Genomic DNA, 27,359 nt, shown 5'->3' on the forward strand with positions numbered 1-27,359 from the left:
TGGGGATGGAACACAGGCTAAGTTTTCCAAGCAGCAGCTGATAGGGGGCGCTCTGCAGCACAGTGGGGCTCAGAGACCCTGGCAAGAACACCCTAACAGACATCCATTCCTCACATTGGACTCTGGAGGAAACCAAAACAGTATAGAGGCCAGGTGTCTCTGCCTTCATTTTGTATCTATGTCCTCTATTTCATGTCCATTATCTGTTTAGTTGCTCCAACATGTTAATGACTCAAGGCCCAAAAACTGGAGACACCCAGGCTCCCTTATCTCCTTTCAGGTCTGAAGGAACTCAGAATGACTGAGACACCTTACAGTCAGGGTTCCCAGTAACATTTCCATACCCATCATCCTAAATCTGCAGTCAAGTTGGATTCCAGGGATGGAAGAGCATTACAACGCGTCACTTCATCTTAACACCATCTTCAAACTGGCTTGCCCCTCAAGCCATAAGACCTTCTAGAAACCTGAGGTAAGATCAACAAGACCACACTTTTGCACCTAATTTCTCCCCACCCCCACACTTCAATTGCCCTGTTTAAATTCTCAGAGCTTGTCTGTACCCTTTCCTTGTGGCTGCAATGGTAGAATCTCTGTTTTTCACCATCTCCTATCTCTTTAGCTGTTGTACTGGGGCCCATGGCCTAATTCATTAGGATTTGGGTGCTAGGCTTTGCCCTACAACTTAAAAGTAACATCTCTTCCCTTGAGGAGAGGTGACTTGAAAAAGCTACATAAAATCCAAGGCTGGCAAGCTTGGCCCTGCTCACCTGTATTTTTCGTCTGCAATGGCCTCTCTCCCCAGCTCCTCCTGGTCTCTAAAAGACCTGAAAAATGATCTGGTTCAAGATGAAGGCTGACATTTTCTAAAACTAGTCTGTGAGCTTGCTAATCTTAACTAGGATCACAGAAGGACAATTAGGTGCCCAGTCCTCAGAGAGAACACTGGTGGGGCAGCTTCTGTAGGGAAGGTATGGAATAGGAGGAGAGAAAGGGGCACTTTAAACCCAAGGAGTACACCCATCACCTTTGCAGACATTTACTAAGCACCTACTATGAGCCAGGCTCCAGAGAGTCACCATCGCAGATCACAGACAACCAATCAGTGCCACCTTACACAGCCTTCTTCCTGAATGTTAGCTGTCCAAATTTGGGCTTTGTTCTCTCTCTCTCTCTCTCTCTCTCTCTCTCTCTCTCTCTCTCTCTCTCTCTCTCTCTCTCTCTCTCTCCCCTCTCTCTCTCTCTTTTTCTTAAGCCACCAACAAGATTCTGACCTCTCCTGGAACACACAATGCAGGCAGTCACTCATGCATTAACAACCACCGGGCCCCAAAGGTCGTTTCTATGACAACCCCGTGGTCCTTAATGACCCTGGCAGGCCAATGATTTTGTTTTGTTTGAGAGTGAAGGAATAATAAGTCAGGCTGGCTGGCTCAGGCGCTCACTCGCCCCTCTCCCCCTTGCCCCCCTCTCCACTGCGCTGATATACTGTTCATTATCTGTCTGCTGCATCAGCCCGAGAGACAGCGGCAGCCAGCTCTGAAAGACAAGAGCCTGACTGCAGACAAAGAGCTGTAAAGGACCAGAGTGTGCCCCACATCCAGGGCTACCCCAGCTTCATTAATTCCATGGCCAGCTGGGAAGTAAGGGCTAGGACTTTGGGGTCCCCAGGCCCTGCAGTCCAGTGGTGCTCAGGTGAGCCCCAAGTTCCTGTAAGGGTCTTGCAGGGAGACCGTTCTACCAGGAGGTGTGCCGGATGCAAGACAGCTAGTGCTGCTCCGATAGCAAGACCTATCATTTTAATGATGGGATGAATAAGGCGATTGATGATCAGTCTCACTAGCTTCTCTGTGGATGTTCAGTAACTGAGGAGGCCGGGCCTGACTGCGAAGACAAAGGCAGCTGCCAGGTTCGCAGCTGACTCTTGTCCGGGTCCCGGGGTGGGGCCCTGCCCCCTTGCTTCCCCAGTTCCGGGTCTCTATTTCTACCTTGAGACATTTCCTGGGGAGGAAGCTTTCACTGTCTTCTGATCTCGGGGCAAACGGGCCTCCAGCTTGTCATATTAATTTTCAAACGTGACGTTTGGCAGCCTGGGATTTTGCTAGCAGACACTTGGAATGATTTTTTTGTTGTGTGTGCACAGCTAAAATCCCTGAGAATAAGAATAAGTCATTATCCTCTAACAGAAAAAAAAAAAAATCAGCTCCTACTGGCTGCCCTGTGGCCCAATCAGCTGACTCATTCTCCATGCTTCCCCTGAAGTAATTAGCGTTTTCATTTTTCCCAACCTGCCTATTAGATAAACTCCAGGTTCTCCTTCAGTTGAAGCACATTTTTTTTTTTTTGAGTTGGTGTGCCTCAGCCTCTACCCAAGAAAACAAAAGAAGGCACCTGGAGGAGAAGAGGACAAAGAGATGGGTGATTTGGTCTTGTATGCTCCTCCTTGGATGGTTTTGTACCCATGGAGACGAGTCCCGAGCAGCGTGCTATGTTCAGGGCCCCCTGGCATGGGAGGAGTTCATCACCTAATAATTACGGCATGGGTTGGACAAGGGCATTTGGATCTTTAGGGAGCAATTCCTGGGCACCCAAAGGTTCTCAGGTGTTGTGATGGCTGGCTTTGGTTGTTAACTTGACACAACCTAGCATTATCTGGTAGGAAATTTCAATGAGGGTTGGTCTACATTGGTTCAGACTATGGGCATGTCTCTGGAGACTGTCTTAACTAAGTTAATTGATGTGGGTAGACCCAGATCACCAAGGGGGTTGCCATTCCCTAGGCAAAGGTCCTGAAGTGTATGAGAATGGAGAAATAGAACTGAGTGCAAGCAAGAAAGGAAACAAGTGAGCATGTATGCATCCATTTCTCTTTGATCTTGACTGTGGATGTGATGTGACCACTTAATGTTCCTGCCTTGACTTCCCTTATGACAGACTGCAACCTGGAATTGTAAGCAGAATAAACCCTTTATCCCTTAAGCTCCTTTTTGTTAGGGTTTTTTTTACCACAGCAACAGAAATAAAGCCAAGACAGATGTGATGTAGAACAGCACCTGCACCGCAGCTCACACCCTCTCTGCATTTTGTCCCCTTTGTCCAGTGAGGGGCTAACTGAAGAACAGGAGTGGAAAGTTCTGGGCGATTGAAGAGCCCATGGTTGCATCAGTGAGGAGGTGGAGTTGGTCTGGGGCTGAGCCGTCTGCAGAATGGATGGAGAGCTTCTCCTCTGTCCTAGATGGGCATCTGTGGATGTACTTTGCCCTGGCTTCTCCTCTGGCTGGCAGATGCCAACCACTGAAACCTCAGGGATTCTTGAGAGAAGGTAGAATATGGGGTCTTTTTAACATAGATTTTTCAAATATGGCCAACTAATTCTAATGTTTTAGGACTGGTTCCAGTCAAAGAAAACACCTTTCCAGGACATTCCAGGGACCATCAGTTCATGTTCTGTGCTATGGACCCTTGTGTGGATGACCCCTGGCTGGACAATCAGACACTCTGATTCCTTATTCATGGAAATGATGGGTTAGGCCCTGACCTGCACCCTTGTATCATATACAGATGGTTCCCATACATGCGAAGGTACAGAAAATGACAACGGTACTGATTGCTCACGATCCTGTCATTGACTGGGATGTTCTGCATTTTCCCTAAGTACAGGTTGCTCATTGTACCTCCCTATATACCTTTGTTACATGGCAGGGAGTAATAAAGGTCCCTGGAGTACAGGAGGCTAGACCTTAGACCCATCCTAAGGGTATGGAGCCTGCCTGGTCCAAATCTTTCCCTCATGAAGGAGAGGGATTTGCTGTCCAGGGCAGAGGAAGGCCTTTTATTCTTCTCATGTATGTTTTTCCATTCTCATTTTCCAGAATTCACAATGGTTGACTCAACTGGTCACAGTTCTTTCCTGACACTGTGTTCCCCAGTGGGCCTTTATCTGACATCAGGATGGCTTTAGTCTCCATCGTCCTAAAACCTTTGATTTTCTTCTGCATTTTTCTCTTCTCTCACATTCTAGGTGTGGCTATATTCAGGGGCTCTATCTTCCTCTGCCTTCACTGAGTTCCCTGGACCCCCAAACCCACTCACTCACCTTCATCTCTCTGACAGACATGGACACTTTGCTGGGTTTATGGTGTCATTTGGGTTCAGAAAACCTGGAAGGACTATTTCACCTTTGTTCCAAACTCACTCTACTTTTGTTGTAGTCTCAATTCTGACTTCATGTCCTGGGCTCAAATTGGGCAGCAGCCTTGAATGTCAGAAAGGAGCAAAGTTTTGGATGTAATATTAACTAACCCTTGCAACTACATGTCCTCACCCCCAAGGCAGAACTGTTTAGGAGTAAGTGGTTTAGAAGTTGACAGTGGCAAAATCATTCTGTGAGTGTACCTGGCTACAACTAGCATCTATATCCTGCTCTCCTCCTACTCAATCCACTGGCTACAAAATTTAGCGAATCTGCACTCTAGAACCTTCCTTGCCATCTCCCATCTCTGTTGACCTGGGCTGTACCCTTGTTGCTGTAGCTGCTGTAGTTCCCCTATATTGCTATAACTACCCTGTAGCTGTGGCCTCTCCAACGACCTCTTGGTCTCTCTGCCAAAGAACAAGACTCAATAAAACTTGTCAAGACTCAGTAACATGGGCCACAACTCCATGTTTCTACCTAGATTTTCAAAGTCTTTTATGGCACGAGCCCAGTGAGCCTCGTGCTTTCTCTCCTACTGCTGACCAGCCCTTGGTATTTCCTTTAGCTGGAATGCTGCCCATCAATCTTTCTTAAATCTAAGTGTTTGCAGGTGTTTCCAGGCTCAGTCAGGGTTGCTGCCATCTGAACCAGTTCTAGCTCCTCAGTTGACAGACACTCCCTCTCCCACCATCATCAGTACTCCTGTGTTCCTCCTGATGGCATGTTTGTGGTGACTGTGGTAGTCAGCTTAAGCTGCTTCAACAAATATCACAGTGGTGGGGCAGTGTTTCAACATCAGATACCAATTTCCTCACCAACCAGGAAGTTAGAGGTCCAAGATCAAGGGTCCTGGCTCATCACCATGTCTTCACATAACCTTTCTTTGCTGTGTACTGGGGGAGGGGACTATGAAGAGCTCTTTGTTCCTCAAGTTCACTAATCTTATGGAACTAGAGCCCCATCCTTATGACCCTTTTAAATCCCAGTCACAAACTTAGAGGCTTTGTCTCCAAACCCAACTTCACTGAAGATTAGGACTTCAACAAATCACCCTGTCTGAGGGTAAGGGTGGGGACAAAACCTTCATTCTATAATAGATACCTGTTGATTACAAATACATCTCTCCTTTTTCTCCCCCTCCTGCCTTGAACCCAAGCTAGGCAAGCCCTTTGTCTCTAAGCTGCATCCCCAGCCCCCAGGTACACATCCCATTTTCTCCTCTAAGCCAGAAGCTTTCAAAGGACAGAGTCTATATCATTGTTATTCTGGTACCCTCTGGATGATAGGTGGCTAGCTAATACTTCTAGGTGAGCTTGCAAACATAGTCTCCACTCCCTTATATCAATGGAGTCCCAGCATGACCTGAAATAGCCCTGGGGCTTTCCCCATGTTCCCCCTCTCCCTAAGTCTGTTCCTTTCTATCTGCCTGGGGCACAGAGGGAACTTATCCAAGCTTCTGATGGTCTACTGAGGCCTGTCAAGGACTGCCACCTGTGACTACCACTCATGTGCATGAACACAGGCTGTAGCTCAAGTCATGGCTTCCTAAAGCCCCTCTAATAGGGATTGTTTATTTGCTGCTGCCCCACTCGGTGCTGGAAACTTAACCATTTTACCACTTCCATGCACACTTCCCAAGTGAGTTTCTAGAGGACAGAGACTGGCTGTTTGATCCCCATACCCAGCCTCTGACATATTGCTTGATAGCCAATAATAGCATGATTAAAATTTATTGAAAGAAGTAACAAATAAAAACAGTAACATTCAACATTCCCTATCATTCCAATACCTGAAATGGGGATTTAAAAGCAAATGTTGCAATGATTCAGACAATTGCTCTATATGGATGTTCACAGTAGTCTCATCTCAGAGACTCAACAATGGGGAGACAAGATTAGTCTACAGAGGAGATGAAAGGCCAGAAATTGGAGCTCTGTATCAAGCTCTATACTAAATTGGAAAAGAGAATTTCCCTACAACAGTAGTTTCTTGCTGTTCAGGAGAAATATGTAGTAAAACATCACAAATACCCAGTCACAGCTCTTTCAGTCCAGTGTGTGCTTTAGACGTGAGAGGATGTGAGGAAGCAGATAGGAAGCCATCAGATCCAACAGGGTTCTTCTAGTACCATGGGGGAATGCCCTGAACACTCTGGAGCAGAGGAGCCCTGTAGAGTGGTATACATGTGTTCCCCGGAAGTATGTGCAGCAATTATAAAAGCTTGACATGATTATCCCCATTTTACAGCTCAAAAACTGAGATCCAAAGAGGACAAATAACCTATATCTGTTCACTACAGAATATGAAGCACATATATGTGCATACAATATATGTATACATAAACACACACACACACACACACACACACACACACACACACACACACACACACACAGCCCATTTGCCTCCCCAGGACTCTGTTATGGTGCCTTTACATTTTTTGTAATTTAAGACTTAATGCAAGGGAGTCATCACTGTGACTGAAGTCATTGCTGTCTTGAATATCCATTTCCTCATCTTCCATAGGAGCAGGGTATGGCTCTACCCCTGTAACAGTGCCTCCCACCTGCCTTTAAGACACTGTTGTGTTTTGATTGTTAGTCACACATTTATCCCAAGTAACATGTCTGAGTGCATGGCCATGTGACTAAGCTGTGCTAAGCCCTGTCCTGTTTTCTGTGAGCAGAAATATTTACCTAGAATAGGTCTGAGGCCTTTTATAAAGAGACCAGATATTTATGCCCCTCCCCCGATTATCTGCTCTTTCCTAAGACTCAAATGTTCCTTTAGACTAGTAGGGTAGGTGTGACAAAAGCAGTGGTCTAGAAGCTTCCAAGTTCTCTGATCTCCCATTCTATTAGTCTTTTGATCTACTTGTAAGGTCTTTGTGTGCACGCATGAATGTGTGCTTTCGTGCGCTTGTGTGTGTGTGTGTGTGTGTGTGTGTGTGTGTGTGTGTGTGTGTGTGTGTGTGTTTACACATGTATGCATGTCACAACTCTTGCAGAAGTGGAAGACAATCTTGAGTGACAGTCCTTACCCCCGACCTCCTTTGAGACTGGGTCTTTCTGTTGGTCCATTACTTACACAGACCTGCTGTTCCATGAATTTCCAAGATTCTCCTGTCTGGTTACCATCATGAAGTAAGAACACTGGGATTATAGATTCAAGCTACTGCACCCAGCTTTATGTTGGTTCTGGGAACCCGAACTCAGGCCCTCATGGGCTTTGCCCTGATCCAAACTTCTATATTAATAAGCTAATTCAGTTAAGTCATTAATTTGGTCAGTCACATTTTAATCCCAGCTAACATATCTAAGAAGGATTATGTTGCTGTTTGGGGTGAAGCACGTGTCACCTGGGGCTCAAGCTCACTTACAAAGGGCAGGTGTCACTTGGCTTTGGAGTGAATACTGCAGAGGCAGGAGAACAAAAGGCCACAGGTAGCTGTGGGACTGTCAGCTTTCCAGCCTTTGTTTGGTGCCATCTTCTCATCTTCAGTCCCCCAGTCATCCCATGGTCCCACTGCTTGGCACTGGAATGCTCACTCTGGTATTTTATTGCAGTACAGATGGGTCTTTGCCTGAGACTGTAGTTGACGGTGAAAGTGAACATTCTTCCTACCCAATAATGTCTTTCTCTGGCTTTCCCTGTGCCAGGGTAAGCTTCTAGTGATGCTGGAAGTAAGAAGAGCAAATCCATCAAGTGCCTCAGGCTTTCTCTAGCTGAGCACCCCCGTGCTCTGGACACTTGTATTCTGTGGCCCCCCAGAGCACACTACAGCAGGAAGAAGCATTTTCGTATCTGTCTAGTTTCCCATGTTCCCATTGAAGCTGAAGCTACTTCCAGGGGAAATGTGACCTCAAAAAGATTCCCCAGTCTGCAGGAAAACATCCCTGTCATCTGTCCCCAAATCAAAGTGGGCTGGAGTCTCTGTCCCGGGTCCCCTAAGTGAACAAGGTACAGAGACAGCAGCTTAACCTGAAGCTGCGCCGGGTTCCTGTGTAGCCAGCTGCATGTGTGTCCTGGTGTGGCCCCTCCTGTACTTTCTCCATCCTTTTGTCTCTCGGGTTGTACTGCCTCTTACCCTTTGTAAGATAAAGCCTATATTAGCTTTCCCCAGCAGTTTGTTATATAAAACGTTCTGCATGACAGCTCATAGTTGCCCTGGCTCTCCCATTTCCGGCAACCCCTTAAAGATCTTTCTTAATGTCCTTGCTCTATAATCCATTAATTTCTATTTTATGAGTAGAAACTTCCCTTGATATTTCTTTGCTCTAGTCATTTTTCCTCCTCTTCTTAATCTCCCCCTACCCTTGCTGGCATTATCTCCCAGCCTGCTCTTCTCAGTTTTTGATCCAAACCTCTTTTGTTTTCAGTGAGTCTGTTTTCCAACATTTCACCTTCCCTGAATGAGGAAAACAATTGTTAGGGCAGCTTTCTGTTTTGGTTGTCACTCTGTTGCTATGACAAAATATCTGAGGTAAGCAGTTTAAGGGAGAAAGGGGGCTGAGGAGATAGCACCGTTGTTAGTAGTTGCTAAAGTGTGTCCTCAGAGGCGTGAACTAAGTTTGGAACTCTGCACACTCATGTAGACACTGGCCATGGCAACCTCTGGCCTCCACATTCATATTTGTACATGCAGTCCCACAACCCACACGTAAACCCCATAAAACAGAAAGGAAGGAAGGAAGGAAAAAATAAAATGAGTAGAAAGAAGAAAGGTTTGTTTGGGCTCGTAGTTTCAGAGATTTCTGTCCATGGTGCCTAGCCCCTGTGGTAGAGCAGTGTGTGAAGCTTGGACTTCACCATGGGGTGGGTAGTCTGCCTCATGATGTCTGTTAAGTGAAGGAAAAAGAGAGCTGAAGTTGGGGTGTCTTCTGCAAAGGCCAAGCCCCCAGTTGCCTAACAGCTTTCTACTAGGCTCACCCCCTGAAGCTTCCTCCAGCTCCTCATAGGATCATAGGTGGGCAACAGAGCCTTCAGTATGTGGAGGTATTTCAAACCCAAACCTCACACTTTCCCACAAACAAAGCAAAACTTCTTTCTCTTCAGTCCCCTGGAAGCCCCATTACCCTCTGCTCTTCCCTGACACCATTGATAATGTCCATGCAATCTCCATTGTCCTCTCCTCTGCCATCTGAGGACTGAAATCAGGCACTGGATCTTGTTCCTTTTTATCTTTGGGGTCAGACAGTTCCTGGCACACCATGGGTTCTCATTCCCTAACACACAGTAGGTTCTTAGTTCTTAGCATATAGTTAAGTTCTTAGTTCCTGGAACACAATAATAGGTTCTCATTCCCCAATACACAGTAGGTTCTTAATTCTTGGAAGATAGTAGTTTCTCAGTCCCCAGCACACAGTAAGTTCTCAGTTCTTGGTGACTAGTAGGTTTGGGCTCCTGATACATATTAGGTTCTTCATAAATGTTGACTGACAGCCACCAGACGCTTTCTCTGTTTTCAGATGTCTCCATGATTCCTTATGCCATTCTGAGACGACCAACGGATGTCCTGACCACCACGCAAATGAACACCTTCTGCTTTTCAAAAGGCACCATTGACAGAATGAAAACACAAGCTCCATTCTGTGAGAAAATAAAGAACTCATATCCAAATATTTAAGGAACTTTCAAAAATCAATCTCAAGGAAACAGTACAATAAAAAGTGAGCAAAAGAGTTGAATAGAAGCTTTACAAAAGGTGGTATTCCAATGGGAAACCACATGAAAAGATGCTCATTGGAATTAGTAATTAGGGAGATGCAAATTAGAAGCACAATGGCATTCTACTGTCAGAGCAGGTAAAATGGAAAACATTCTTGGCGAGGCTGGAAAGGAAGCAGAATGCTTGTGTAGCTGCTGGGCATGTGAAAGGGCCCAGCTACACTGGTAAATACTATTTCTTAAAAAAGTTAACTCTCTGCTTTCTGTGTGACTGAGCCTTTCCATGCTCACTATTCACCCAGGAGAAAAAAAAAAAACATACCCCCAAATAGCTGTTTTATAGCATCCCTGCTCAAACAGAAGATAGCCCAAATGCCTATCAGCTAAGAACATAGAAACAAACTGTGGTATAGCCTTCCAAAAGAGTAGTAGTCAGCCATGAAAAGGGATAAGCAAGGGGTGTATACTACAACATAGGTGAATCTAAAATAATAACAAGGGCAAAAGAGACTAGACTGAAGTGTGCATAGTCTAATTCCTTTTTCCATGGAAGCTGGAATATTCAAGTGAGTTCACAGTCATAGAAATCACAGTAGTGACTGGGGCTGGGACCCAGAGTTGCCGAGCAGTGAAGCAAGACCTACCAACTGGATTGCATTAGAGACAGGTGTGCTCACTGTTGTGTGGTGTCACGAGGTCTATGACGAACTGTTTGAAATCCTGTGGTTTGAATATGTATAGTTTACTGAGTGCCACTTTGCTTCCAGAAAGGTATTAAATCAATGTATAGACAGATAAATAAAGCAGTAAGCAGATGCTTTTGATTATATCCCTTCAGTTCTCTGCCCTGCCCCTCCTCCCTGAAAATAAAACTGTTCATAGAGCTAATGTCCGGAGGCAGACTTGGTCTTTTGTGACACTAGCCAAGAGCTCCTTGGCTTGTGTGAGCCCCTGGGTTCTCTCTGTGTGTGTCTCTCTGTGTGTGTGTCTGTCTCTGTCTCTGTCTCTGTCTCTCTCTCTCTCTCTCTCTCTCTCTCTCTCTCTCTCTCTCTCTCACACACACACACACACACACACACACACACCTGGAAAGTTGTAAAGTTGAAGTTCCACAGATGTTTTTTTACATTTGTCCTTCAACCTTCTGGCTTTCAGCCACACTCAGAAAGAGGAACAAGGCAGAAGCCTGCAGCGAGGGCTCATTCGGGGAGCGTGTAGCAGAAGATGCAGGACCGATTAGGTAAATGGAGCTGGCAATGGAGGAAGTGCCTGGAACTTGCATGCACAGCAGAAAGCAAGGGGCTTGTGGTACAGTGTGTTGGGCACTTGGGTTCCTGGATGTAACACATGCTGGCTAGCCACAGAGCTTACGGGGCTGATCTAATATGAGATGTGCAGTGTGGCTTAGGGCTTAATTCTCCTCAATAGTCCCCACACCATGCCTGCAATGGAAATGGGCTCAAAGCAGAGCTGGTCTGCAGAACCTGGAATAACCACCCACTCCATGTCAATGGAGATGCCTTGGTAATGAGTATGGGGTTGAGAAGGGGTAACAAGGGTTAGGGGCTGGTGCACTACTGTAGACCAAACAGCCCACAGTAACAAACCATGTGATGGTGGATCCTGGTGAGAGAAGTGGGGTGGCTGGAAAGAGTCTGTGTGGACTCTGGTGGTGTGAAAGGTACCTCACTTTTCCTATGTTGAAGGCCTCCCTCCTGGACCACACTGCTAGACCACTCAAGGCTGCACAGGCAGCTTCTCTTGTCCTTGTCACTTGACTTCCTAGGCACACAGGTGATGGATGGAAACCAATACAGACTGAGAAGCATTTGCAGAGGAAACAGTGGTGAGAGTCAAAACTGGAGTCTGTGTCCAGTGGCCTTCTGTCCCAGCCACCTGTCGGAAATCTCTTCAAGAGCTCCCAGGAAAGCTGTCCCCAGTCCCAGTTCATCTTATGAATTTGAACTTGAAGTCAAGGCACTGCAGAGGCCTCAGTTGCTGGGAGGTCAATGAGGAAATGAGGGCATGCTAAGGATCACAGCACAGTCATGGCACCGCTTTGCAAAGCTACTGGTGGTGGGCTTCTCCTCTCCTCTCCAAGTCCTGCCCCTACACCATGGAAGGACATAGTCGGCATTACTTACTTCTCCTGATACTATGACAAAAATACCTGACAAAGGGGGATTTTGTTGTGGCTCATGGTTTAAGGGTACAGTCAATCACAGCATGGAAGTCACAGTGGCAGAGCTAGAGTTTGAGGCATCTGGTCACTTTGTGTCCCCAGCCAGCAAACAAAACAAAGGGAGATGAATTGTGGTGCTCAAGCTTCTTGCTCCATTTTGAAGTCAGGAACCTCAAACACAGGATGGAGTCAACCATAGTGAGGATGAGTCTTTACCTCTCCATTAACCTAACCTAAAAATCTTCCTCGTAGACATGCCCAGAAGCCTGTCTAATAGGTGATTCAAAGTTCTGTCAAGTATAATCATCATAGGATCACAAAGCAAGTCAGTACCGGTTCATGCTAACCTGATGATCTGTACATGACTGGTAAAGTGTCTTGCAGGGGCTCTGCAAGGGTTCACACCTGTCTTCAGTAAGACAGATGAGGATCATGTGGGGATATGCTACTGAAGAGAAAGATCTGTGAGTACAGGGAAGGCCAGGAAGACTTCCTGAGGAGGTGGGAATGTCATCAAAAGCCTTGAACATGGTCACATGGAAAAAAAGGGTAGAAGAAGAGGAACCCACTGCCCAGAGACAGGTAGGATGTTGGTTGGCCTAAATCAGAATGGCCAAGCATGACCACCATTTAACTCCCTGATGAGTGGGCAGTGAATGAACAAAGCCAGGATGCTCAATCACTGGACACTGGGCATTGCACTGAGTGGGGTTTATGGCTCTTATTGTGCTTACCTGATGTCCTATGTGTGACCTTGACCTTCTGGGAAGATTCTTTGCAGATATAATTGATCCAGGTAAGGCTCTTTAAGCTCTCCAGACAGGCTTGACAAATGTCCAGTGACAAATGCCCTTACAAGAAAAAGGACAGGGAGAAGACACAGATACACAGAAGTGGGAAGCAGAGATTGAGTTCAATGAGGCCAGTGAAGATGCCAACAATTTCCAGCCAGTGTCGAGAGGCCCCAAGCCATGCTCCCTTGGATCCTCAAGAACAGCCAGCTTTTCTGACACCTTAATCACAGGCTATGACCCCCAGGGCTGCAGGAAGACACATATCTACCTTTTAAACTACCTAGTTTATGGCAATTTGCCACAGTGGTCACCAGAAATGAATACACATCCCATGCTATGTAGTGAGCTTCACCTTGTGGAAAGCAGGGAGTCACTGGAAGGTGCCTGAGTTCCAGGTGAATAGAGGCAGGCTTTCAGAGTAGGTGTGGGACAGACAGCTCTCAGAATTTCAGTGGGTTGGAGTCTCAGAGTCACAAAGCCTGGTGACATCTAAAATATAATCCCATCATCTCTCCAGGCCTAGATCTGGGGTTTTAGTGCCAAGGCTGAAAAAAATAGCATAAACATTGCAGAACAGATGCAAAGGCAAGCCAGAAGCCAGGCAACTTCCTTCCTGACTTTCCCCCAGCTTCTGAGTCACTGAAACTACATCCCTGGCAGTAGGCCCTACTCTCAGGGAACAGGTGTAAGGGATGCCCTGAGAGCAGGTACCTAACTGAGAGGAACAGGCCTGGTGAGACCAGGACTGGAGGGAACCAGGGCTGTCTGAGGCACAGACCAGCAGGAAAGACACCCATCTCTTGCTGTCACTTGATCTTTCCAGAATTTGTTAGTGATCTGAAGATGCAGATATACCCATATACCACCTTCAATTCCTGTAGGGTTTTTGAGGTTGTTTTGTTTTTGCAGCTTCTTTGCCCTAGTTCTGTGTTGCTGCAGCCTATCTCGGGACAATGCTCCTATGTGAATGTCCCTGCTGAAATCAGTGATGACAGATGCAAGAGAGAGCACGACTCTAGATTCCAGAGTGCAAGCATGAGACAAGTCAGACACCATCAAACCACACAGAGAGCAGTATGGTGCTTTCTGTTTTTCAAATGCTTATCTGGTTATCCTTTAATGCTTATTATTCTAGAGTTTGTGAGGCCATAGAGACACACAGCAGTGAGTTTCAACCAATATGATGGAAAAAATGCCCAGAAATATTGCTAGTTGTTTGCTGCTGGAATTCAGTGGGTAGAAGCCAGGAATAACATTAGCCATTCTAAATTGCACACGATATTGCACCCCTCACCTCACCATAGAGTCACCAAGCTCTAAGCTGAGCAATCTGAACACTCAGTAAAAAGCCTTTGACAGATGCAGAACCCACAGTTAAGCCTCATGTGACTAGAAACTAGAGGTGAGTCCGTTCGCCCCACCCCTGCCCCTTCAAACACATGAGTGTCAGCAAAAGTAGCAGCTGAGAGCAGAAAGAGTGATAGTTACTTGTAAACATGACTGAGAAGGAATTAATTATGGCCAGTGTCTCTGTCTGGAAATGTCTTCAAAACCCACACTGATGGCTAATTGTCAACGTAGTCTTTGGAGGGAGGGTCTTGTAGGAGGCAATTACCTCATGAATGGGATTAATGTCCTTGTAGGAGTGGTCAAGGGCACTGGGCACCCTTTTAACCTTTCATACCTTCCACTGTGTGAGAATACAACGTGTTAGTTATTTCTTGACGAGTCACGGCAATGGGCTTCCATCTTGGAAGCAGAAGATCCAGGCTTTGTTGGACTCAGCCTGATGAAGCCAGGAGCATGGCCTTGCCAGCCTCTAAACTGTGAGGAGTGAACTTCTGTTATTTATAAATTATCCAGTCTATGGTAGTTTGTTACAGTAGCAGGTAAGTACCAAGACAGCCAACATCCATGGATGAAAATGTCTCCTACAGGTAATTGGTACCTGCATAGATAGTACTTAATAGAGTATATAAAGTTATTCCCCCGATCCACTCAGAACCTGAGGAAACAGTCAGATGAACATAGAAACCCTCAGGTTAGGGGGTATAAGTTTATTTAGATTTAACCAAAGCATAACTCAGAAAGATGATAAATCTATTTTGGAATTTTGTGTATTTTGAGTGATGGGCATGATTTTCTAAAATTATTTTGTCTAGATGAGAACTCCTTCATTTATTTATTATCTCCCTTAGCAATTGGTGCAGGATCTTAATGAAGATGTTACATAATGCTTGCAAGAGCAACAAACAAATCAAAAGGCCCATGTTTAGAGAGGAATGCTATGCACATTTTGATGGATACAAGCTGGGTTTTTTTTTTTTTTTGTAAATGCTTATTGCATCATATTCTGACACCTATACTTAGTAATGGCTTACCACCTGACTAAGGATTTGAAGACAATTTGGAGACAGTTTGATGGCTAGATGTCCAGAAGGCTGAACCTTGCTTTGCAGTCTTCCATATTATAGTCCATGGCATGAGGAATTCCATCACTGTCTTAGATAATAAGAATATGAGAATCTGTGTTGTTCTGGGACAGTTTCTGATGGTGTCATTGTCTTCTGGAAGACATTGCAAGTTTAAGCACATCTCAAATAACCTCCAGCATCCCTCTGTCACTGGATGTGAGGGCTTGTTGGGAGGGATGGTAAATATCATGTGTCGACCTGGCCAGCCCCCAACACGTCGTGGTCACACATTATTCTGGGGCAGCGACTCTCAACCTTCTTAATGCTGTGATCCTTTAATACACTTTCTCATGTTGTGGTGATCCCCAATCATAAATTTTTCATTGCTGTAACTGTAATTTTACTACTATTATGAATCATGGTGAAACATCTGTGTTTTCCAATGGTCTTAGGCAGCCCCTGTGAAAGGGTCATTCAACCCCCAAACGGGTTGCAACCCACAGGTTGAGAGCCACTATTCTAGATGTCTCTAGGAGAGTGTTTTTCCATGATGTTCACCATTAAACTAGTGAACTTGAAGCAAACAGCCTTTGGTATGCGAGTGCTCCTTAATTCATTCTGCTGAAGGTACTGAACAGAACAAAACCTGACCTCCCCTAGTAAGAGGACATTTACTAACAGGTTGCCTTGGGCTCTTTCTGCAACCCCAAATCTCCAGCATGTCCTTTCAACCCCTCCCCAACACTCTCTCTCTCTCTCTCTCTCTCTCTCTCTCTCTCTCTCTCTTTCTCTGTCTGTGTGTGTGTGTGTGTGTGTGTGTGTGTGTGTGTGTGTGTGTGTCCATGTGTGTGCACTTGTGGTGACCAGAGGCTGACATCAGTTGTCTGACTCAATCATTCTCCATGCTATTGTTGAGTCAGGGTCTCTCACTGAACCTGAAGTTTACTGATTCATCAAGACTGGCTTTCCAATGAGTCCCCAGGGTCCTCCCATCTCTTATTCCCAGCATTGGGAGTACAGGTGTGTCTCAACAAGCCCAGCTGTTTCTTTTTCTAAAGATTTATTTATTTCTTTTATATATGAGTGCTCCATCTGCATGTACAATTTTATGTGAGAAGAGGGCATCAGATGCTACTATAGATCTTTGTGGGGCACCGTGTGGTTGCTAGGGATTGAACTCAGAACCTCTGGAAAAGCAGCCAGTGCTCTTAGCCACTAAGACATCTTTCCAGCCCAACATGCCCAGCTCTTTTATGTGGGTGATAGGGATGAAGCCGAGGTCTCCATGCTTTTGTGGCAGGCTCTTTATTGAACACCATCTCTGTAGCTCTCAGTCAGATTTCTTAAACCATATTACCTGATTTATTAACATAAATTTCTGCATACATGCAAGCTATTGGCTTAGCTTGTCTGAAGAATGCTAGGGCACTGGATGATGGCTCCTCTACTACTTCTCTATTGCAGCATGACATTGAGAAAGAGTGGACTCCTGAGCCCCATGTTTCTGGCAGTGTTACCCAAAGGGCAAATGCATCTCTTCTTCAATTGTAGCAGTGGAGAACTTGTATCAGTCATCACTAATGTAGGATCAGATGCAGCCTAGTGTTCCAGTCTCATTTAAATGACATCATATTACTTAGAGTAAGTGAACTGTGAATTTCCCCAGTGGCGAACAAGCTTTAGAAAGGAGTGACTATGGGTGCTGGTGACAGCCTGTCCCAACCTTGTCCAGGAATCTGCATGCCATATCAGGCTTAATGGAGATCCTTGAGAAGGATTGCTTCCTTTTGAGACAGTCACAGAGGGAAGCCCAGAGTATGATGGGCTAAAAATTGGCTACATGAAGACAGTTGCAAAGTCAGGGCTATTTGTCTTGAAGACAACAGACAGGGATAGAGATGGTGCCTTTCCCGATGAGCTCTTTACGAAAGAGACTTTTAAAGTAGCTATAGCAGGCAAAGATTGGAGCAGAAAATAAAAGCAAGACAGATTCCAATTCATTGTCAGCTGTTTGGAACAGGTAATGAGTTCCTTGTGATAGAAGACATGTAAGGGCGACAGATGCAGAAAAAAGTCTACATTAGAGATCATCTTTCCATGCTGTCCCACCCCAGACAAAGAGACATGTCAGAGTAGCCTGTGTGTGGATGAGGATGCTCCCTCCCCCACAAACTCTGGAATATGGGGGGAAAATAGCTACCACAGAAAGGGTTTGAAACAACCTCTTCTCTGTTTCTTAGGCAGGTAGGCCTATTTAGTTTGACAATCACTAGAATCCTGGTCCTGGTCCACTGGGACACAAGTCTCTGCTTCCCAAAGGTACTAACCATGGATTTGATTTTTTTAAAAAAAGGCTGTGTTCAGCTTGTAAGCCAAAAATAGCCTGTGTCAGCACTCTGTGGACTGGTCTGTGCCCATAGTCTACACACATTTACAATGCTACCAATCACTGGCCAAGTAACTGATAATGAGGTTGTGAATGTCAGGAATCAACAGAGAGAGATTCTCCCTGCACTGGGTTCACCCCAGCTCACCTGGGAGCTGAAGTTGGTCCTAAGAGGATCTATCAGTCCAGGTCCAAGAGGCCTTGAGGCAAATGGTGCTCAACCAACTGGACAGAACATGGCACAGCCCTCAGTTCCCAGAAACCATGGACCTTCTGAGAACTATCTCAGCCATTGTTGTTGGCTGCACTGCTGTTCAGTATAAGTGCCCCTCTCTGAGGGTTGGTATCTAGAGCACAGGATGAGTGCTCTGTGACTGCCAGAGAGCTTACACTTCATGAGTTGTCCATGCTGTCTAGAGCAAGGATGGTGACAGCTCTCCATTGCAGAGGAACAATATTACAAGTGGGAGAAAGGGAGGACTTTGGAGACCCAAGCTTGGTCATGGTGACTTCTGCTTATCATCCAGGTCCCATAAACTGACACCAAATATATATGCTTAACCTGGAGATGCAATGAGGAGCAAAGACCTTGGGCCCAAGAATGTGGCCTGATGGGGGAGGTCCTTCTGTGTATATGTTTGTCTTATTGGTTGATAAATAAAGCACTGTTGGCCAATAGGGAAGCAAGATAGGCGGGACAAGGAAAGAAGCAGGATTCTGGGAAATGTAATAGGGAGTCGCCATGTGATCACCAGGAAGAGAGGAAGCAGAAGGCCGTTGTCCTTGGTAAGATAAGTCCTTATAAAAATATATAGATTAGTAGTTATGGTTGATAATTAAGACTGAGCTAGAAAATAAGAAATCCCAGTCATTGGCCAGCAGCATCGTACCAAATACAAGTCTCTGTGTGTTATTTAGGGCCCTAAAGCGGCAGAACCCAGGCAGCTGGCAGAAAGTGTTATCGTTACCGTGGCCCACTGTGTAGCCATGATGGAGTAGGACAGCCGGTATGTGAGTGAATAGTGAGATGCTTTAGATTGAGACTAATTGTTTCAAAGTAGAAAGCCAGTGCTCTGAGGAGTATGAGAAGCTTTTCCTGGGCACAGGTTCCCCACTTGGTTTTTATACTGGAAATTTTACTTAGAAAAGAGTCCCAGATACCATCCAATCTAAGCATCATCTCATATCTCACACTGAAAAGCCAAGGCCAGAAGGGGAGGTGACTTGTGAAGCTTGCCTGCTCAAATCTAGCCTTCCCAGTTAGGTTCCTTTTCTTTTCCACCCAAGTGTGTACTGGGCTAATGGGGAGAAGCTGACTGCAGGGGCCAAAGACATCATGTATATTCAGCTCAGAACAACCACTGAGGCTTCCAGGCACAACTGACAGCATGTGGTAGAAAGGTAATTCCGGCTATTGACTTCCTGGTAGGTAGTGCCAATGTTGATCAATAAAGAGCCATGTGTGCTCAGGAGCAGAAAAGCAGCATGGAACCAGGAACAAGGACTGAGCCTGGCATTGAAGGGTTTTTTTCCAGGAGTTAGATGGGGTGCTCTGGTTTTTTTGGTGCCCTGTAGGGCCACATGTCATTCTCTGCCTTCTTGTAGAATGGCTGCAGTTGGGTGTGTTTGCTAGGAATGATGTGGTCCTCTAGAAAGGGAGGTGGATTGCCCTAAGTGGAGGGACTGAGGTGTCAAGCTAGCCTGGCAATGCAGCTAGACCCAGCTAGTTGTAGGAGTGTAGCCCTCTCTGTAGTATCTTACCCATCTGCTAACTCCCTAGAGAAGGCAGAATCCCCATGGGCCACACACAGCCATAGTTTCTTCTGGGAAACAATGAATTCTTGCTTCCCAGACCTTCCCAATGAGTCCCAGAGCATCTCAGCCCCTTTGCATGTTGGGAGTGAGAATGTGGAATATGCTCTTCAACACCCACAATCTGACAAGGCAGAGAAAACTCCACAGTAATGAAGAGAACCAAATGTCCACTGGGCTGTGAGGACCCAGGGAACAGATTTGTTTATTTCATTTCGCTACTTAAGTTTCTCCACAGCACCCAGCAGACTGTCTAGTCCACAGACGGTACTTAATAAATGTTTGTGGAATTACTAAGCAACTGGGAAATAGGATGGAGGCAGGTACAGGGGTCTTGGATCCATGACAGTTAGTTCCTCTGGAGACTGCTTTGCCTTCCCTGCTTAGTCCTTCTGTTCAAAGCACCATGCATGGACCTCAGACAGCTTTCTTCTCAGTGTTGTAGAATTCTACAGTGACAGGTGACTCATCTTGTAGCAAATGGTGTGCTACCCATGTGTCAGGCCAATGGAATCCACTATGGTCACTTCTTAAAGCAACTGACAATTCCGGGCAGAGTTCAGGCATAGCTTCCACGACGTGGTGTATCTTCTGAAGACCAGCTTCTCAAACTGTGGGTCATGACACCATCACTGCAGGGTCGTGTAGCTGATGTGATAGTCTTGAAAATTTTGGCAGCAGTAAAAGTTTATTGAGTTTTCAAAGACCAAAACTGAATTCCAAACCAAGCACTTAATGAACATGAGGCATTTCTGGAGCCTACACCCATGTTGCCTTAAGGGACTTCACTGTACCTTGGCTCTGTATACACAATAAACATACACTTTGCACTGAGCATGTTGTTATACATGTAATGCCAAACAATGCATCTCAAAACACCCTGCTCAGACCAGAGGTGACAATATGTGATGAAGTGCACTGATTCTGCTGTCCATACAGAGTTTTCTGCTCTTCTAGAAACATAATGGCTTAATTACAGAAAACACTTTCATTGTTTTCCTACTATCATTCCTGAGTATGCAAAAATTAAATTAGTATATCTTTGTATTGTGTTCAAATGTTTTTTTTTAATTACAGCTTTGGTTGTTGACTGGAGCTTCATTCTAAAAAAAATAAATCATCAAATATATTTTGACTTGGGAATTAGGTTAAAATTTCTAACAACTTCTAGAGTAGCCCTAGGCATGGTTCTGCTATTTTGTACTATGTATTTATGCCAAGCGGCATTTGTGGCATTGATGACTGTAAAATCAAAATATCGATCAACCCTGAAAACTGTTGACAATGCTCTACACATTGCAGTATCAAATATTCAGCCAAGATTAAATTCCTTAACTAAACAAGTGCATCCATTTCATTAGTATGCAAATTTGCTTTCATCTTTAATGAATGCTAAAATTATATGTATAGCAAAGAATTGTTTTAAAAATAAAATTCTCTGTGATTTATTAACAGTACATGTTTGATTTGCATAGCTATTTTATGCACCTATGTTGTGTGACTTTTCCTGGGGAGAAATGAACGAATGTCAATTCTCTCCAGTTAGGACACAGACAGACAAAGATGCTATTTCATCCAAGGCCCTCATCTCTTCTTAGAGGAATGGGAAGTGAGGAAGAGTGGGCCCCAAATACTGCACCTCCCTTAGGCTCTTGGAATCTCCGTGCCCTGGGACCAAAGTCATTGAGAAACTTCAATAGCTTTTTCAGTCAGTAAAGTTTATGGCCTAGACCCTTCAGTAATGAACTTCTGAGTCATCTCTCTCACTAGCTAGGACACATGTCCAACAGAAGCACTTGCTGAGGGGTCATTAGCATATGGGATGGGCAGTGAAGGAAACTATACTGGAATGTTCTGTGTGTTGCTTTCTGGTTAGGTTGTCAATGTGTGTACATACCAGAAAATATGTAAGTGTGGGTGCATGCATGAGCGTGTGTGTGTGTGTGTGTGTGTGTGTGTGTGTGTGTGTGTGTGTGTGTGTGTTTTGCCAGATATATGTCTGAGCATCACATGTATGCATGGTCCCCATAGAGACAGAAGAGAGCATCAAATCCTCTGGGATTGGGGTTATAGACAACTGTTGCGAGCTGCTACTTGGGTGCTGGGAATCAAAGCTGAATCCTCTGGAAGGGCAGCTAGTGCTCTTAACTGTTGATCTAACTCTCCAGCCTCTAAGTGCTTTTTATTTTATTCATGTGAGGTTTTTTATTGCTTGTATGTGTATGTGTACCACAGGAGATTGGTATGAGCCAATGTCCTCATTTAGGGAGAGGAACCCCAGTTCCTTCAGAGGTCAAAATAAAAAGAAGAAGAGAAACCCCAGAAATCAAATGTCAGTAGGTACTGACAGTAGCCCACTGGGGGCTCCAAATTCTTCAGGACCTATTGAAAATGAGGGAAGGGTATAGCCATCTTTCATACCCAGGGTTCAGGCTTGAGGAGATGAATGCCATCCCTGTGCAAGACAGACTGCTGCCAAAAATCACTCTTTTGGCACCACTGAAAGCCCAAGAAAGAGCCCACATGCTTGGGCAGAATCTTCCAGGCTTCAATAGTGTGTGATACTGTAGAGGCCTGGTAAGGAAACTGGATCCTGTGGAACTGGAGCCATAGACAGCCATGTGGGTGCTGAGAACTAAACCTGGATCCTCTGCAAGAGCAGTGAGTGCAATTAGCCACCATGTTATGTCTCCAGCAACATAGGTAAATGATTTTGCTTCCTCTTCTCTTAACTTCTTATCATTTCATATGAGATGCATTACTATAAGTTAAGTCATGTGATATCAAAAGAGAACAGTAACAGCAACTCTAGCCACTGCACACTCTACTTTGGAATGGATTAGTAGATCTGCAGTTGTACACAGGACAGTCATGCCCCTTGTGAGACAGAAATACAACTTTATTATCGTCTTTACTTGGAAGTGAATGTGACTTCAGGAGATGTGTTTGGATATCGAGTTGACAAGGGATGGAGTGTTTTATGTGTCAGCTTGGCCCAGCTACCAGCCACAGCTAGCCTGGGTGTTGTTGTGAAGGAGCTGTGTTTGGTTCTGTAACCAGTTGGCTTCCAGTAGGATTGCCCTAGCAAGTCAGAATAAGCCTGATCTAAACAGGCTAAGGGCTTTGGGAGTGTAGCTGAAACCTTTCATGGGTGGGAAGTCTATCTATGTATTCCCAGCTTTTACCTGTGCCTGGAAGCTTCCTGATGGCCACTCTTTAGATGGGACCTTTGTCTAGCCAGCCCTTGGAGCTGTATTGCCCACTTCTTTGCAGTACCCACTTTCTTCATCTTTATCTTCTGATGATTAGTTTTTTCTGGATTTGGATTCACCCCAAACTGATGCACAATTTATGGTAGACTATGGGTATATTATGGTATGGGGCACAGACCAAAGAGTACCAGCAAGTGAAGAAGCTTAGTCCATCCAATTAAGTCATAGCAGTGAAACCCTTGAGGTAGTTAATAGCTACACTGAGTGGTGTCATATTTTCAGAATGCAATGTCACACTGAGTGTCATGGCTCAATGCTGTGGGTATTGAAGCCACTGAAGGCCTGTTCAGTGGCACAGACTAAGAACAAGCCAGACTTCAGAAAGACGCCTCAGGCTTTCTGGCCACAATGGGCTAGATCTAGGGAGAGCTGGATGCTGTACAAAACCCTTTCATTGGCTCTGTGCATGAAGGAGAGTTAAATGCCTGTGCAGGATTTTAGCTGAAACCCTCTGTCAGGAAGTAATTTGAGCGTCTCTGAGGAGATGAGCAGAGGTAAATGTGTAGGAGTGATGGCAGCTCATCGAGCCAGAATGGAGGCAGACAGAGCAGGGCAGACTTGCCACTTTACCTGGCAGATTGGATCCTGGCCCTCAGTTTTTTATAACCTCCCTGAATGAGAAAATGCTGCTCTGTCATGAACCAAGCGAGGGCAGCTTTTCCTTCGAAAGTGCAATTCCCAGGCCCATTGACCCTGGTAGGGAGTAGAGACAGAAGCGAAGACAGGCTATTTCTAGCTGAGGCCTCCAAAGACACCTCACTTCTACTAAAAAAACACCACCCAGGAAACTGTTGCCTCTAAGCTTGGCCTAGATTGATGTTGAGCCACAGGGAATCCAAGCTCAGCCTGGAGTCACGCTCACCCATTTCACATTCCCAAATCTGGATTCATGAGTGTAAGATTGCATCCTTGCAGTTGAAAGTTGTTATTTCTGGAAACTGGTTAGTTGTTACATGGCATTGCATTGGTAATTACTACCTAATACACTCATTCCATCATAGTAAGAGAACAGAGTTGACTCCACCAATGTTGTATACTCAGTCATAGCTTGGAGCGTTCCAATGACTCAAGAATTTGAGGATATAGGGGAAGAGTCTATGCAGATATGGGTCAGAACTGGGTGTGAGGTTTGAGTATCTGAGAGGAAGTGGGAAAAATGCCCTACAGGAAGCCATGAAGGTCACATTTTAGATCTGGATTGGTAGTGATTCTCTGTGTGGCTTGTGTCTGACAGCTTTGTTTCTCAGAGTCTCAGTTTCCTGATCTATGAATCATCAGTGTCATACTATACACCTCTGGGATCAACTCCCTCCCCAGTGAGAACAGAAACTATCATTTGTTGCATGGTTATTTTAGATGCTATGATATATCTAAGTCTAATGCTTTTCTAATAGTAGATAAAAACTTGTAGCTTTCCTTTCAGACCCTCAAATTCTGTGAGTGGCTGTCCAGAGGACCTGGAGAAAAAAAAAAAAAAACCTAAGACTGTATACAAGCTTGGCTGGATGGGTTCCACGGTTGATCCTCTTCTCCAGGAGATGAGAGATGGAAGCCCCATGGTCTGCCCCCGCCCCCTCCACAGTGACTATGCTTCCATCCACTGGGAAAGGTTTGTGCAGTGCTATGCCACAGTGATGCTTGAGGCTTTCTGTCTGGGCTTTGGATGCTGGTCCTCAGCTGCAGATCCTCTGACATCTTAAGGCATTTGCATACACAGTGTGAGTGGTTCCCTTGGGCTTCATGAAAGGCACTTGGGAAACAAACTGCATGTCTTATAGCTTCAAGTCCCCTGTGGGATACCACTAACCATTGATTTCCAAGACCTGTAACCACAAGGGAGGTGGGCCAGTACCTACAGGTTTCTCCAAGGCCTTGGGAGAGTGGTTAGCTCTGCCCACAGGAGACAGCTGGTCTGGGCCTGAAGCTCCCTGTGGAGTCCTGATAGGATTGCAAACCTTCTTAAAAGATTATTGAATCTTGTCTCTAAATTGTGTGGCCCAAGTGGACTTGACTCCAGGTTTCCTCAGGGCTCCAAAATACTCAGCGTCTGAAGAAAAGAACTAAGGACAGGAGAAGATTTAATAGTTTTAGTGTGTGGGACTGAATAGAGTGACAGAAAACTTAAACCAAGCTGGCTTATGAGGGAAAAGCATTTTGGCTCCCTGTCTGTCTGTTTCAGGCTGCACAAACAACAACAGTAAATCAGAGGCTGAATATACTATAAACAAAGGTTATATAGCTCAGTGTTTTAGAGACTGAATTCAATAGTGGGTGAACCCATTTGTTTGTCTGGTGACAGTCTCATGTCTGGTAGCATTGTAATGGTGGATGGCAACACAGTGGTAGAGCAGATAGAGCAGGTGTCATATGGTGAGAAGGAAGTTGAGGACTCAGACCAGGTGTGTGTGGTGTGTGTGTGTGTGTGTGTGTGTGTGTGTGTGTGTGTGTGTGTGTGTGTGTGTGTGTATTGTACCTTTGTGTGCATGTGTACCTTAGGTGCATATCTACATGTGTGCACATGTGTCTAGTTCAGAGATCAACATCAGTGTCTTCCTCAATTGTTCTCCACCTTATCTGGAGGTTTCAAATCCAGCTAGGCTGGCTGGCCAAGGAGCTCCATGGATCACTCGTCTCTTCCCCCCAGTCCCCAGTGCTGGAGTAATAGATGTACATCACCACACCAGTTTTACCATGGATACTGGATCTGAACTTGATTCCTCAGGCTTGAGGGCCAAGCACTTTACCTACAGAGCCATTTCCCCAGCTGTGGGTTCACTCTTTTAATAACAACCTTCTATTATAGAAACTAACCTTAATCTCTTCAAAGAGCCCCGCCCTCCAACCTACCCACTTCTGACTGGGTCCCACTTCTCAGAGGTTCTGCTACCTCTCGACACCATTGCACTGGGGACCAAGAATCTCTAGGGGGAAAACCAAACCACAGCACAGGGAACTAGGAGGCGTAGGATAGGGCCACAGGTTCAGCTGGACCAAGGCTCCAAAACCTTCCCAAATAATGGTTCTATTGAGACAAATGCCCCACCCCGTTCTTTAAGACCAAGAGAACAGTAAGAAAAGACCTTTCTGTGTCCCTTCTATTTCTCATCTGGCAAAGGTGCCAGGCACTACACCATGGCCAGGAGGCAGGCTCAGTCCCAGGTCAGTGTTGATATACTTCTTAATTCAGAAACAAAGAAAAGCTGGGAAATGAGGGGGAAATAGATATGGGAGAGACAACCATAGCTGTGCATATTGGCAGAGAGGTCTCTGGGCTTATCATCTGATAACTGCCCTGGCCAGGAGACATCCATGAGGATAAGCAAACCAACAGACAGCAAAACAGGCAGCCCATGGCTAGCTAGTGTATGTTTGAGTGGGTGGTACTCACTGTACCAGCATGGTTCTAGGCAACTTACAGAAGAATATTATAAGTGTCCCAAAGCAGGGCTTGCCCAATGCCTTACAGGTAAAGAGTACTTGCTGTTCTTGCAGAGGACCTGGGCTCAGCTCCCATCATTCACATGGTGGCTCACAACTATCTGTAACTCCAATGCCAGGGGATTTGGCCACTTCTTCTGACCTCCTCATGGTTACCAATCATGGTGTACAGACACATACAAGGGAAAACACACACACACACACACACACACACACACACACACACACACACACACACACATATATATATATATATATATATTAAATAAATCTAAAAAGGAAAAAAAACTGTAGCACACAGTGAAACTCCAGTCCTTGGAGAGCTAAAATTAAGCCAGAAAATAGAATCAACTGTCTTGTCTTTATTGTATTTGACTCTCACTGTGCTCTTGGCCATAAAGGAGCCAGGGGATTATAGTGTCCTGAGCAGCAAGGATGAGGGAGCTTGTGGAGAAATTGCTTGGACAAGCACAGGGGGAAAGGCAGGTGTTTTGGAGTGGGGTTGGATGATGTTGGCAGTTGTCAGGGTGACTCATGGAAGGAACATCCCAGAGACAACAAGGAGCAGGCTGAGCAGATGGAGAATGGGCAGAGAGATCACAAGAGGGCAAGATGCTGAAGAACTCAGGCTTGTGACTCTCAGGGAACATTTCAGGAGGAGGAGGAGAAAGAATGTAAGAGCCAGAAGAAGTGAGGCAGAGTATGGAAGACTGATTCCAGGCAAGACATGGTTGTCACAACCCTAAAATCATTGCAGCTGTGTTTACCTGCACACAACTGTACAAGACATCAGCATTCATTGGTGGAAGAGAAGGGGCTCATTAGGTCTGGGGTAGCAGTTGCCAGAGGAAGGATGAAGAGACATTTTCTTCAGTGGTGTAGTAGTTGCCCTGTAAACAATCCCTTCCTGGAAGTAACCCTCAATAAACTGGGTCACACACGAACAAAGGCATGAAAGAAATAATCAGTGAATACTACCAAATACTTTATAAGAATGTGTGAAAATGTAATGAAACCCATTACTATGTGTAATTAATATACACTAATAATTTTTGAATAAGAGATCATTTGGTGGGGAGTCTGGGAGGCTTTGGAGTAGGGGTGAGATGTGTCACTGAGGCTATTCTTAGTTCCATCTCTGGTGCCTTGTCACGGTGGTTGACATCCCCAAGGACTATAGAATGCCCATATCAAAGATG

The sequence above is a fragment of the Cricetulus griseus genome (genome assembly GCF_003668045.3).
Source record: "Cricetulus griseus strain 17A/GY chromosome 1 unlocalized genomic scaffold, alternate assembly CriGri-PICRH-1.0 chr1_1, whole genome shotgun sequence".
NCBI lineage: Eukaryota > Metazoa > Chordata > Mammalia > Rodentia > Cricetidae > Cricetulus > Cricetulus griseus.